At 45.9% G+C, this 14736-nt stretch overlaps 1 protein-coding gene across 1 annotated transcript in view; it reads left to right on the forward strand.

Annotated features, from left to right (window-relative positions):
• The window catches only part of LOC136959955 (E3 ubiquitin-protein ligase TRIM39-like), a 177950-nt gene that overhangs the window by 103142 nt on the left and 60072 nt on the right, over window positions 1-14736 (forward strand). The gene's annotated exons all lie outside the window — the stretch shown is intronic.

Genomic DNA, 14736 nt, shown 5'->3' on the forward strand with positions numbered 1-14736 from the left:
ACAGGCGCAAACATACCTTTTCAATGCATGTGTGACACAAGCTGGACCGTACCTGATCAACAGAACCCCAGGCTTGCAGCCAGGTGATGGCTGTGACTACGACTAGAAGAAGAATCCTTTCTTCCTCTCACAACTTGTGGTACACACACACACACACACAGGCCAGCGCATCCACCAGAGAAATTTGCATTCTCGGCATTTTTCCCCATCCTGTTATCCTTCCTCTCCGGAGCAGTGATCAGCCATATCAAGGTGACCAGGGGCCAAGTCCAAGTGCTCACCTCATGCCTGACCAGGGGCTTGGACAGGAGATAGATCTGTTCTGCATGTTTTCATATTGGGGTCCTTTTTGTAGAGGAAGCCGGGGGAGAATATGCAAACCCCCACACAGAATGGCCAGGGAGATATCCCATGCAGATTCGAACCGAAGACCTTCTTAATGCAAAGCGGCAGTGCAAGGCGACTGTACAGCAAAAACGACACACCTGCGCACACACGCCAACTCCCCGATAATGACCAAGGAGATCTATTCAGCGACGGTGGCCGTTTCTCTGGTTGCCATTCGTCTCTGATTGAAAACCTTCAGGATCTGTTTTGACGGCTCCTCACGGCAGATGTTTATGAGCTGTTAAAAGGGATGTGTTGAGTTGAATCTCTCTGGAGAAGGCTAAACCTCCTCCTTTAATGAGGTTCGCACTTGACAGAGTTACTGTGAGGACTGGGTCTCCGCTGGACACAGCTGTGGAAATCCTTTAGGGAGACAAAGTGGAAAAGAGAGAGAGAGGGCGAGAAATGCCTTCTCCGTGAGGCGTCTGTTGCCCGAAGGTTGATTCGCTTTCACGTGGCCTTTCCGCTGTCGAGTATCCGTCGCCACATCGCCGTGTGACTCCAGCCGCAATTTCCCGGTGTCAGCTGATAGGAAACAAGCTCCACACCCCTCCGTTCTCTATTGTGTTTTCTATTCTCGCTCTCTCTACGACGCCTGGTACCGAGGCTGCAACACTCATGCGCTTGTACACTTGTCCGCGCACCCCCCTCCCCACACAGACACACACACACACACACACACACAGGGATCAGTACTTGTGTTTTGAGAATATAGCACAGTGCATTCAATCCAGGTGCACTGTACTGGGTCACCTAACAACAGGCTTGTGTCCAAGCCATTGAAGCCAAGACAGAGGCAGCAGCAGTTTTCTGAAACACATGTGTGCTTCCAAGTGTGTCCATAGAGGCTATGTTATTCATACAAATATTTCTGAAATTGCTCCGTACTCTTTTATTGTCATTTAATTCAACAAGTGTTTGGGTGTGTGTGTGTGTGTGTGTGTGTAGGGGGGGAAGGGCTCCTGTGGTGTGGTGTGTGGTGGTTAGGGTTGTTTGTGTGCACACGTGTTTGTCTCTGTGTGGCTGGTGTTCATGGACACTCCTCCAACATCAGTCCCCCCCCACCACCCCCAGCACAGATGTCTGTGCGTCTCAGTTCTGTTTTATTAGCAGCCTGTGCGTCTATTTGGAGAATCTGGTAAAGTGTGTGAAGATCTATTCACGTCGTTTTCTCCCGTCTTCTGTCAGACAAGTTGACGAAATGCAATCTTTGACTGGCGACACCGTGTCAACGACTTCCACACAGGCAAATTGCATTCTTGCATTGTCTCCCTGACGTTTCTGCTGTGATAACCGTCTGTCGAGCAAGGGCAAGTAACTCTATTCTATTTTGTTTTTTTGTTGTTGAGTACTTCAGGTGAAGCACAAATTCTGTATATTTTTAGGGCCAAGTTTTTCCTCTTTTTTGGTCTCTCTCAAGGACACGTCCAAGTGGACGCTTATGAATATAGATGGTTTCTGAGAGGAGAAGAGACCGAGAGTAGAAAGGTCAGAGTTCACATGCTCAGAGCAGAGATCAGAACGAAAGTTGAGGTAAAAAAAAAGACAATGGGGGAGGGGGGGGGGGGAGGAATGAGGGGGGGGGGGGCCAGAAGGCCAGACAGAGGCTGTTTTGTCCTCAGCATCCCCCCCCTCCCAAACCCCCCCACTTGCCCCACCAGCCTTCACCTCCATCTGTGGTTGTCTCCCCCTCTCCTCCTCTCCTCGTGGTGCTCTGTACAGAGGTGTGTGTTGCAGCGGTGGTGGTGGTGGTGGGGGGGGGGGGGGGCTAAGGGTGCTGGTTCAAGGTGCATGGAGTCCCTCCCTAAGCCAGAGGGAGATAAGGATCTCACCAATCACCACTTATCACCTCGCACTCCCCCCACTCAAGGTGCTCTCTGTGTCTGTCTCCCCCTCTTCTCATCTCTTTCCCCCTCCCTCCCTCCCTTCTCTCTCCCTCTCCTCCTTCAAGGCAAGTTGTCTGCCAGTCGATACCAGCCTGGCGTGATTTTCATTTAGTTAGGGTGTTTGTAGGCAAGGATGGAAGGTCATTCAGAGAGATAAGTGTGCACTTGAATCTGTCTTCGATCTGTTCACATCAGATTGTTTTTTTTGTTTTTTTTGTTGTACCCTCAAGTTAGATCCATTATTCATTTCCCTCACTCCCTCCTTCTTTTCTTTCTCTCTCTCTTGCTCTCTTTCTCTCACTTCTTTCTCTCTCTCTCTCTCTCTCTCTCTCTCTCTCTCTCTCTCTCTCTTTCTATCTGCATGGTCATGTGGGGTCAATGGCTGGCTGATAAAAAACTGTAGAACAGTGAACTTGTGTCTGTGCATCTCCGTGGATCTTCATCACCTTTGGTCTTCCGGAAGGGAATCTTGCTGTGGACAGTGTGGGAGGCTAAGGGGAAGAGGTGAGGCCGAGGAGGAGTGAGGTGAGGAAAAAAATAGAGAGGAAGGAAAGAGAAGTCAGAGGTTGGAAGTTGAAGAGACTGTTTGTTGGCGTAGGGAGGGCTGTGGGCTGAGAGAGAGAGAGAGAGAGAGAGAGAGAGAGAGAGAGAGAGAGAGAGAGAGAGAGAGAGAGAGAGAGAGAGAGAGAGAGAGAGAGAGAGAGAGATAGAGAAAGAAAGATAAATAGAATCAAAGAGAAAGACAATACTATGTGTAATTGTGTGTGAGAGAAAGAGAGAGAGCGAGAGAAGAAAAAAAGAGAAGAAAAAGGCGGACTTTATGCAAGCCTTGTGCGCATTCGTGCCTCAGCGATGCATCCCATTATTTTCCCGCCATAATTCTCCCACGCACTTTACCAGCCTACCAGTAAGCTATTGCCTCCTCTTTATTGCCTGCTAATGTTCAGAGTAATCATAAAAAACGACGGCACAAGTTTCTACCTCTGCTTAAGTACCCAAACCCCGTGTCGGGGGGTTGCACAAAGTACACAAAGCGTTTGGCTCCAGGAAGGACTTCTGACGAATTGCTGTAAATAAGGCTATTTAGGTGTAAGTGCTGTGTTTAATCATTCAGAGGGCTGTACTCGTATCCCTCTATTCTCCTCAACACCCCCCCCCCCCCCCCCCCCCACACACACACACACACACACATCCACCACCACAACGAGCACCATTCAAACCAGCTCAAATGTGTGCAAATGTGATGTCTCCCATATAGGCCCTTAGGCTCCATTTGAGAGGCAGATGTCCTGTGTTGGCCCACTAGCTCTGTTACCGGATAGAGAATCCGAGCTTGAGGCTACGGACACACAAAGTCGTAAAACAGACGGAAAGTCAAGTCACACAGGGAAACGAGGAGATGGAGAACGCCACAAGCGGGCGTGAGGCCATCTGAAGGGAGACGGATATGAGGTCACAAGGAGACTTGAGGACACACTGTAGGACGGTGGAAGACACAAGACAACCTAGGAAGGACACATGTAGACGTAGACAGGGAGACAGAGGGAGTGGAGTTCGGCTCGAGTCGCATACTTCTGTCCGAACTCAAACCGAGTTTGCGAGAGGAGTAACTGAGAAGCAATCAGACAGACATTGAGAGTTTCAGTGTGACACATTGAAAGACATGAAGACACAAAAAAAGCGAATAGTTACAAACACAATATAGACATCATGTCGGTAATGTCAAATGAGTGAACAGGTTTTTTGCTTCCCTCTGGAAGCTTATGTCAAAGTAATAATATATCCCCCCCCCCCCCCCCTTCTTCCCTCTGAGAAGTGCATTGTGTTGCCTCCTGGTATGAAATGCGTTATATAAATAAAGTTTGATTGATTGATTGAAGTGAATGAACTGTTCTTCCTTGATAACCTGTAGGGGGGGGGGGGAACTGGCTGGCAGCCACATCAGGGTGGTGTGCGTGTGTCTGTGGGGACTAGCCTCATCTGTCTACCATGTCACCTTTGGACCTTTCCAGGAAGTGGCCTGTTTTCAAACTAGGTCAAAAGAGGACTCGCGCATTTGTGGCGACTCCAACACCTCCTCAGGCCCCCAAGGACTATGCTTGCAGCCAAACAGGGTCAGGATCCTGTGGCGGAGGGTGGCTGTGCTAATTGGTTGTTCGAGGTGATCAGATCAGCTGGAGGTGTCAGAGTCGTCAGGCCGGACCAGGCAGTCTGGGGGCCCAGTGACACCGTGAGAGATGGCTGTTCTGGGGTCGGGGGGAGGAGGGGAGAGGAACCTGGAAGGGGGGGTTGGGTGGGGGGGGGGGGTGGTGGAAGTGTGGGGGCAGTGTTGAGCTCGGTTGACGTGTGGAGTCAGCATGTGTGCATACACATGCGTGTGCCAGCACGCCACACACACGTAAACACCAGGTCCTCAGAGGTAAGATTAATGAGGCAGCAAACAAGGCCGTGCTGTACCCCCATGCTTCTTTCATCCTTTCACCCCTCTCTCTATCTCTCTCTCTCTCTTCCTCTCTCGCTTCCGTTCACCATGTGTCTCTGTCTCTCTCTGCCTCCCCCTCTCTCTCTCTGTCTCCCTCTGTCTCTTTCTTTTTCTTTTTCTCTCTCCTGTCTCTACCTCCGTCTCTCCATGTCTCTCTCTGCCTCCCTCTCTCTCTTTCTTTCTCTCTCCTTCTGTCTCTCCCTCTCTACCTCCGTCTCTCTATGTCTCTCTCTGCCTCCCTCTTTCTCTCTCTCTCTTTCTCTCTCTCTCTCTACCTCCCTCTCTCTATCTCTCTCTGCCTCCCTCTTTCTCTCTTTCTTTCTCTCTCTATCTCTGCCTCCCTCTCTATCTCGCTGTCACTACCCCGCCTCTCCCAAACACACACACACACAGCAGATATGGAAAGTATATATATGGGTTCATAAGTGTGTGCATTGCAACAACAGCATTACAGCTCCCCAGTGGAAATCAAGCAGCTCTAAAGCATTGAAAGTGTTGTAGCACTGTGAGCAGTTTGAGCATGCAGACATCAAAAGAACTGTTTAGAACAGCTACACAGAGATTGTATAATAGTACGAACCCTTCAAAATAACATGCAGCCTCAAACAGTATGCTGCACACACAAACATGGAATGTACTGTCCTGTGTTGATACACATACACACATACACACACACACCATAAGCATAGTCCTATTGTACGCAGACCCACCCACACACACACACAAACAAAACAGAATACCATACAAACACACACACTGCCTCAGCATGTTTCTACTCAGTAGTGCTTCTCATTAAGGGTTATCATATGCAGACACTGGGCAGAGACAGAAGGGCAGAAAGAGTGTGTCTCTCTAGCCTGAGGGCCGGTAATGACTAAACCACAGGGGTGGGATCACACACCACACTCACACACACACACACTCACACACACACACACACTCACACACTCACACACACACACTCACACAGTATAGGATTTTCAGCTGGCAGGCTACAGCCCTGTCTTGGCCCAGGGGAGGCCCCTGAAGTGTAACCTCCTCTCTAATTGTTTTCTTCTGCAGTTGCCCTAGAGTTTCCTAGTACTGCGTGAGCAGCCCCGTGTCTGACACCTGCTGGTCAGTAAGGGAACTGCCGCTTAATGCGCACCGCCCACCCTGCAGCGTACTCAATACGAATGGTTAATAAAATTATTCTTGCACAAAAAGTTAAAACTATAATAAATCTTCATGCGCCCCCCACCCCCAACACACACAAAAACAATAATTATATTATTGCTTTCGCGGACCAACAGAGAACCATTGCCTGGGGAGAAATTGTTTTCTGCGACGGTTTTGTTTTGCTCGGCGAGACGCAAATGGTGTTCTCAGTGAATTCATAAGCAGTCAGTGAAAACCCAATCCATCAGCAGTTATTGAATTATGAGGAGCACAATTCTTCTCGTCGGGGTCGCCCTGGGAATTAAACAGGAAGTATAAAAAGAGAGGAGGACCAACCAACATCCCCCATCTGACTCATCTGTCAGGTCAAACACTCATTAGCAAATGTTGTCAATAATTATGGGGAGCGCTTGGTTTGGGTCAACCAGTGCAGGGAAAACACATTCGATTTGAATGTACATTCAAATACTTTAAAGCACAGTCACTGATCGATGTTAATAATCCGAGTTTTCCCAAAGTCAAAGTAAGCTCTCAAATCATTATGATTAAAATTGTATAATGTCACCGCAGTTTGTATTGAACAACGAATCTAGGCCTACATTTGATGAATTGGTATTAGACTCTAATCTAACCCTCTAATAATTAGAGTCTTTTCAAGGCATTGTGGAAAGGTTAGCTGATGTTACTGTAAAAGTATTACAAAATGAGAAAGAGAGGCCATTTAGTTGAGTAGGAGTAAAAGTCATTCAAGCCTGTCCACTCTGTCCAATCTAAAAAGAAGTCTGCAGACTAGTATGATTGAAATGGGCGGAACTCCTGTGTCAGAAGTATATCCATTTGGTGAACTTTTTGGATGAATCTTGCTCTTGTTTTTTGGGGGGGGCACATTAATGTTTAGAATGCAGTCTTTTTAGATGCACTCTGTGTGTGGCAGGGTTCCACAATGGGTTTCAGAGTTTTGGCAAGCAGCCCTGGACCCTGAAATGAACACACTGTCAGCAGACTGGTGTGTCCTTCCACCTCTCCTTAACTAACTCTGTGTGTGTGTGTGTGTGTGTGTGTGGTGTGTGTGTGTGGTGTGTGTGTGTGTGTGTGTGTGTGTGTGTGTGTGTTGGGTGTGTGTGTGTGTGTGTGTGTGTGTGTGTGTGTGTGTGTGTGAGAGAGAGAGAGAGAGAGAGAGAGAGAGAGAGAGAGAGAGAGAGAGAGAGAGAGAGAGAGAGAGAGAGAGAGGGGAATGATCATCCCTGTCTGTGATTAAAAACAAGCTGCCACACAGACGAAAGTTTGCTTCCTTGTCATCTGTCCAATGAATCTCTTTCCCTCACCCAGTCTCTCTCTTCCTCGCTCTTTCTCTTTTTCCCTCTTTCTTTTGATTCACGTTGTATTGGCATGTTAAGAAATATTACCAATATTGCAAAGCAAACAGACGGTATACAAATAAAAACAATAACCTGCATCAGCACACAAAGAGTCCGAAAAACAAAAGAAAAAAACATTGTTATGCCTGTCTTCTCTCCTTTGTCGCTCTCCTTTTTCTCCTTCTGTCTCTTGTCTCTCTTTCTCTTCTCTCTTTCTACAAACAAGGCCATACTGTGCCCCTATGCTTCTTTCATCCTCTCTCTTCACCACACCTCTCTCTCCTTCTCTACTTCCCCCCCCCCCCCTCTCTCTCTCTCTCTCTCTCTCTCTCTCTCTCTCTCTCTCTCTCTCTCTCTCTCTGTGGCACAGCTCCAGGCCTGAGGTGAGTGGAGAGAGCACCTTCGGTCTGCTGTGTAATGGACACAATCTGGGAGTGATGGGCTTTTTATGAGGGAGTACCAGCCAGGTAACAGTGAAGAGACAGAGATATTGCTGTGCTGGAGCGATCCCAGCTGTAATTCCCCTGCCCATAACAAAGCCTACCTTTGAGTTAACACACACACCCGCTCTCCCTCTCTCAATCTCTCTTGTGCACACGCCCACACCCCCCCTACTCACACTCCCAGATTGGCTGCGGTCTCCAGGATTTTCAAATGCAACTCACGTGTGCCACTCAGTGGTTGAATCGAACCAATGGCGTTGGTTTGTATCATGGATACTGATCTGAGGCCAGTTTGGGATTTTCTCTCTTCAGTGGCCATGTTCAGAGTTTTTGCGGGGGATTCTGATCCCAAATCTGTTCCTAATATTAACATATACACAATAGAGGCGAATGCTGCAGACCTGTTTTAGTTTTCACTATACCAGCAGTGTGTGTGTATGTGCACGCATGTGTGTGTTATTCCAATGGCTGATCTGTGTGGACAGTAATATATGGATTTATCTCTCGGTAGTTGGGATAGATATCCCTCTCCATCACTCCCCACGTCTACTACACTCACACACACAATCTCTCCTGTTGGCTTTCGACCACTTTGCCGCTTTTTTCCTACCCACACACACACAGAGGCACACACACACACATACATACATTTACATTTATGCATTTAGCAGACGCTTTTACATTTATTTACATTTATTCATTTAGCAGACGCTTTTATCCAAAGCGACTTCCAAGAGAGAGCTTTACAAAGTGCATAGGTCACTGATCCTAACAACAAGATAGCCAAAAAACATCGCGAGTAGCCAAAACATGAAGCACACATTGTGAACAACCAAAGTAAGTGCCAAAGGGAAGAACCATAAGAGCATGTAGTTAAACAAGTCACAACCAAACAACATGAACAGCTATAAGCGCAAGTGTACCTGTGGAAAAAAGCAAGCAACAGTAATAAAACAATATATCACAGCGAGAACCAAAAATTTAAATCAGTTACCACTAACCACAAGAGCAACAAGTCTCTAAGCAAGAGTCATTGTGATCCTTGAGGAAACTAACATCGGGTCAAGCGAACCGTTCCTAAGTACCGTTGTACTCCCAAAGCGACTATCCAAAGGGGGGGCTTTACAAAAGAGCATAGGTCACTGATCATAACAACGAGATAGCCCCAAACATTGCGAGCAGCCAAAACATGAAACATACACTGTACATAAATACACTGTTGAGATGGGGCATCACCAGCAAGTATAAAGATGGTGGCGAGCAGGCGCAAAGAAAGCAATTAGACGGCGAGTGCAAAAAAGAAAGAGTGAGAGAAAGAGAGAAATGGATCTCCTGGTGGGCAGGGAGTCCACTCACCAAGGTTTCCAATCCTCTTTTCTTGGGTCTGCCTACTTTTCATTCAACGTCAACTTTGCATAAGACTGTAGGCTTCTTGTAAGGTGTCGCTGTGGAAAACGGTAGATTGTAAACGTCTAGTGGTGAGAATCTAAACCTTCCCCATCACAGTATCATGGCCTCACCGTAGGTAGAGAGAACAAGCTGGCCGGAATCTTCTCTGCATCCTCACCAATGGCTTGTTATAAGGTGTTATAAGTGGCTTCATGAAGGTGTTATGAATGCTTCTGAAGATCCCTTTCTGGTAAAGTGTTTTTGGCTTGACTTCGTTGGACATTAAGCTGTAATAAGTCTTTATTTCATTGTGGATAGAGCTATGTATGGCTACCTATCATGGCCCGTATCAGATTCAAGACCCTGGTATTGACCTTCCGAGCAGTGAACGGGACTGCACCCGTCTACATCAAGTCTCTCCTGCAGCCTTACACCCCCACCCGTCACCTACGGTCTTCTTCAGACAACCGCCTGGTGGTCCCACCGCTCAAGACCGCCCGGTCCCAACACAAGCTCTTCTCCTGTCTGGCCCCCCAGTGGTGGAATCAACTCCCCACCTCCATCAGAGATACTGACTGTCTCTCCACCTTCAATAAAAGGCTCAAGACGCACTTGTTCCGGGAGTACAACGGTACTTAGGAATGGTTCGCTTGACCCAATGTTAGTTTCCTCAAGGATCACAATGACTCTTGCTTAGAGACTTGTTGCTCTTGTGGTTAGTGGTAACTTTTTTACATTTTTGTTCTCGCTGTGATATATTGTTTTATTACTGTTGCTTGCTTTTTTCCACAGGTACACTTGCACTTATAGCGGTTCAGGTTGTTTAATTGTAACTTGTTTACCTACATGCTCTTATGGTTCTTCCCGTTGGCACTTACTTTGGTTGTTCACAATGTGTGCTTCATGTTTTGGCTACTCGCGATGTTTTTTGGCTATCTTGTTGTTATGATCAGTGACCTATGCACTTTGTAAAGCTCTCTCTTGGAAGTCGCTTTGGATAAAAGCGTCTGCTAAATGAATAAATGTAAATGTATTTTATTGATATTTTTCGAGGGAACTTTTTCAAAACCCTCGGTTGTAATTTAGGTTAGTGCATTGGGTTCCAGTAATGGTCTCGTTTGTGTTGTTGATGGGGCGTTCATAGGCAGCACACATCTTTTGACTTTGACTGAGTATATTCTGGTATATGCCGTCAAGAACTGGTTTACTCTCTCTGCCTAGACCAAAAAAGAAAATGTGGTGACTATCACCCTCTATTTTAACCTTCAGGTCTGCTCTAAAGACTCATCTATTCTCTTTGGCTTTGAATGTTCCTGAGCATTGTGTACTGTTTTATCTTTGATTTCTCCACTTTCTCTGTATTGTTCATGCTTTATTTTTCTGCAATGATTATTTCACCCCCTGTACAGCACTTTGGTCAAGTATGGTTGTTTTTAAACGTGCTCTATAAATAAATATTGATTGATTGATTGACTGTGTAAACCCCTAAAGTAATAATAAAATCATTATTATTACCATGTTAAAATAGTTGTCAGTGACTGGCCCAGGTCACCCACTGCATCAATGGTGTAGGACAGCATGTTTACAATTTTCTGGTTGTTGTTTGTTTTAAGGTGTGTGTTAAGGTGTTGTTTTAAGTAAGGTGTTGTGCAATAGAGGGGCAGTATTTTCCCTCTACAGCATCCTCTTCACCATTTCTTTCAGTCAACTTGTTTGGCTGTCTTTTTCGCTGAAGTTCACTGTAAGTAAAGTTCAACATTCGCCTCCTCTCATCCTTCTCTGGATTTTAACAGCTGTTTCTATTAACCGTAGATTAATATTGGTCTCAAATTGCCTGTGGATTTTTCTGCAATGATTTTCTGTAAGTAGGCGCCTTAGGGGCCTCAGATATACAGCAATAACTAAGCAGTTGATGGTGCTGTCGATCTTATTAATATTCTAGTCAGTAATGTATGGTGTTCTGGGACTAGACTTCAGTACGTACACAGCAGAACAAGAAGAGAGGAAATTAGAGACATATCTACAGATCTGTGGGTCTATTGATTAGAGCGTAGGTGTATCTGTGTGTGTGCGTTGGAGGATAGGTGTGTGTGTGTGTGTCTCCGTTAGAGCGTACATGGGTTTACTCTAATTTGAAGATACCACATCATTTTTATTTAGCCGGGAGCATTAGACCATACCCCAGCGCGTCTGCCATTCAAAAATATTGGCTTTCAGCTCGGATAAATCCGTAACATTGCCAGAACAGAAAGTGTTGTTGGAGTGTGTATGTGACTCTGTTGTTGTTAGGATAGCTTGATCCATATTTTAATTGTAATATTTTGTCTTGGAACTAGTCAGCTATTCCTGTTTTTACACATTTCAGTTGAGATGTTTTAGCCTGGGGTATTGATTCTTTCCAGTCCTAGTGGACCACACCCTCTCATGAAACTGTAGTTTCCAGTTTGACCACATGGTGAAGCTGTCAGGAAGGAAACTCCAAAACCTTGAAAGCTGCCCCAGAGTTTCCATACTCCAGACATAGCTTCTCCTACTCATAATACACATATTGGACTGTCAACGCTTGCTGTGATATATTTTCAATTTTCCAGTACAAAATTATATTTCTCCAGATAGTAGAGACCAATTTCAAGTCACCACTGATACTTCTGCACTAATAATTAATGACAGAGCCAGGGGAGTGTTAGTATTTAGTTATTTTTTGTTGTTGTTGCCAATGTTCAAACCAAACCTACTCCCAAATGTGCGTGTTCACGGAAGTCAATCTGATCAATTGGCTCCAATCTTCTAAATGGCCACCAGGTGGTACTGTTATGCTAAGTATGTGTTTGGGCTTCTCCATTGTTGTTGCTGGGGATGTTTAAAGAAACACAAATCTAAGACACAATCAACTGCTTTGATTCACCCATCAATCATTCCACTGTTTCTTCACTACCATTATCATAGACATGCCACTGGATAGGGTCTTTCATCATCCAAATCCCAAATATTTTAGCTAACTATTGCAAAGGGAATATGAGTGGGTAAATAAGTAAGTTGAGCCAAAGTCTAAAAAACAGTTTTCCCTGATAAAGAAATCTAATAAATGAAATTGATGAATTTGGATGGTTGTATAATTCATTGTGACATGGTGCCAGTAGAGACACCCATGAAATCTTCATGGCCCTTCCATGTACAGCCCTCTCATGCTCCAGTAAACCCATCCTTAAGATGCTACATGTGTGTGTCTGTGTGCCCAGCATTTACGTGTGTGTGACCAGCACTGATGTATGTGTGTGTCATTACGCCTCTATATATGTGTGACCAAAAGTAATGTGTATTTGTGCATGCATTGTCTGTGTGTGTGTGTGTTTGTATATGTGTGTGTGTGTGTGTGTGTGTGTATGCATGTGGGTGTGCACCCACACGCATGTCTGATTGCTTGCCTGCCTGCATTTCCGTGTACCGTCTCACTCGTGTGAGATATTCTCTCTTATCTTCCAGCCCACATGCAGAAGTTGCTTGGATGAACAATCCTCTGTGGACCTTACATACGATAGACATGTTAATTGGATGTAGTGTGTCTGTAATCCACCTGGCTTTCAAATCCAGACACTAAATAACTTCTCAAGGTCACGATGCAACAAAGACTTGGATGGATCTTCTCTCCATTAGTCTTGCCTCACTCCCCTTTCCATTAGTCTTGCCTGGCTCCCCAGTCCTCCCCTGGTAAGACTTGGCCCAAACCTCACATCTCCCTGATCTTGAAGGTTGTTGGATCGCTGTGTGCTGTCACTGCCAACTCACCCTGCTCCTCCAAATCCCAACATCTGCTTCTGTTTTTTGACACACCGGTGCCAATGCCAACTTTTCAGTTTTTATTATGTTGTTTTTTTGTGTGTGTGTGTTTGTGTGTGTGTTGGACAAACCCTATGTGTGGTCTATGGGCAGCCATAGACAAATGAGGTGTGCATTTCAGTAACCTTGGATGGATAATGGAAGATCTTCCATTGTCGATGCAGGGGCCATACTGATGTATTTACATAGTCAACGGACTGCTCTGTCAGTATCCAACCATCAACTAACCGTTATGCTTTTAACCAGAATCATAGCTGGCTGTGACAGATTTTCACAATGTCTAATCTATTTTTAAAAATCTCGTCTTCCGACCCTTTTTTACGACCTTGAAATACAGCATGTTGTACCTTGTCTGTCTACTCAAAACCTTTTTTCTTTTAGGCTTCTGCACAAGCCAGTGACAACAGCGCTGTTTGGAAAACGACTGTTTACTAGCCTAGATCACATATCACAACAGAAAAATCAAAGAGTATAAGAGAAAATTATTGAATCTTTTATAATAATTAAATTATTGAAGTCCCATCTTAAATGACACATTGTAGCACATTATTACACATTGGTAACATCTTTATCTTAATGTTGCTATCTTTAGGCTATATCCTTGTTTATAGGGGATGTCACACGTGCCCCCGAGGAAATACGTCCGGTAGGCTAGTTGTTAAATGGTGCAATCTATAGCTACTGCAGTTTCACACCCTGACTCGTGTTATAGGCTACCGGGGAAACGTAATCAGATTAGTTTTAGCTGGATATTCTTCCGTCATCATGTCCTGAGAAGAGAGAAGGGGTGTCAGCCAGGTCGATTGCGATACCGCTGTGCATAATCAGCCGTGGTAATATATTTATTATCGCGTCGGGCGTGGTTGACTGCCAGCGGCGGTATAACCTAGTCTGCAGGCTGGCTCTGATAGATGAGGAGTGACAGATCAGGGTTAGCCGCCAGGGGAGTCCATTTTCCTCCCCAGTCCTTTCGAAGACGCCCAGCCCACCGCGGAGCTCCAACGGAGCAAGTGTGGAGCGATAGAGAGAGACGGTCAGAGCCGCGCCTCCTTCTCTGTTCTCTGTGCAACGGACAGCATCGCACAGCCTCCCTCCCTTCCTCCGCTCCGAAGCGACCCAGCCCACAAACCTCACTGACAGAAGAGGGTCTGCTTGGCCGCAACTCAGGTTTGCAGTGAACGGAGAGGCTATGCAACAGTATCGTAGCGGCGGTCAAATTAGTTTTCATGCGGCGTGTTAATGTTGGATACGGACTTGGATGGGCCATCCCTTTTCATAAAAACACAGCATTTACTTTCGGATTGGGACCAAACCGCGGAGGTGGAGACCAACAGCTGATTTGCAGTGTGGAGCGCATCAAAACCTAAGCGTCTGCATACTGTAGCCTACATGCATTTGAATATGAGCTACAAGTTTGCAAATCAAATGCAGCGTTCGGGATTGTCCTTGTTGCTGTAAATGATCTGTTTATGCCAGTATGGGTGTAGGCTGAAAAGGAGTTTTACTTAAAGCAGAGACTATGGCTTTCTGAGGATATATCTAGGCTATATATTGCGCCAAATAATCAGAACCATGCGGATTTTGCTGCTAAGGACGTTGTTTGTGATATTGGGGAATGTACAGGTTATATCTCTGAAAAACAATGGCGATATACGAACTAAAGACACGGCTGGGGGGTACGCCAACAATACATACAGGACCGCTCAGTCGATCATCAGAGATGGCCCCTCAAACAAAGCCCGCGAGCGCGCTCTCTCCGGGGTGGACGCCACAGGTGCGTCTTCAAGAGAGAGGCT

Source organism: Osmerus mordax, chromosome 17 (genome assembly GCF_038355195.1).
Source record: "Osmerus mordax isolate fOsmMor3 chromosome 17, fOsmMor3.pri, whole genome shotgun sequence".
NCBI classification, from domain to species: Eukaryota; Metazoa; Chordata; class Actinopteri; order Osmeriformes; family Osmeridae; genus Osmerus; species Osmerus mordax.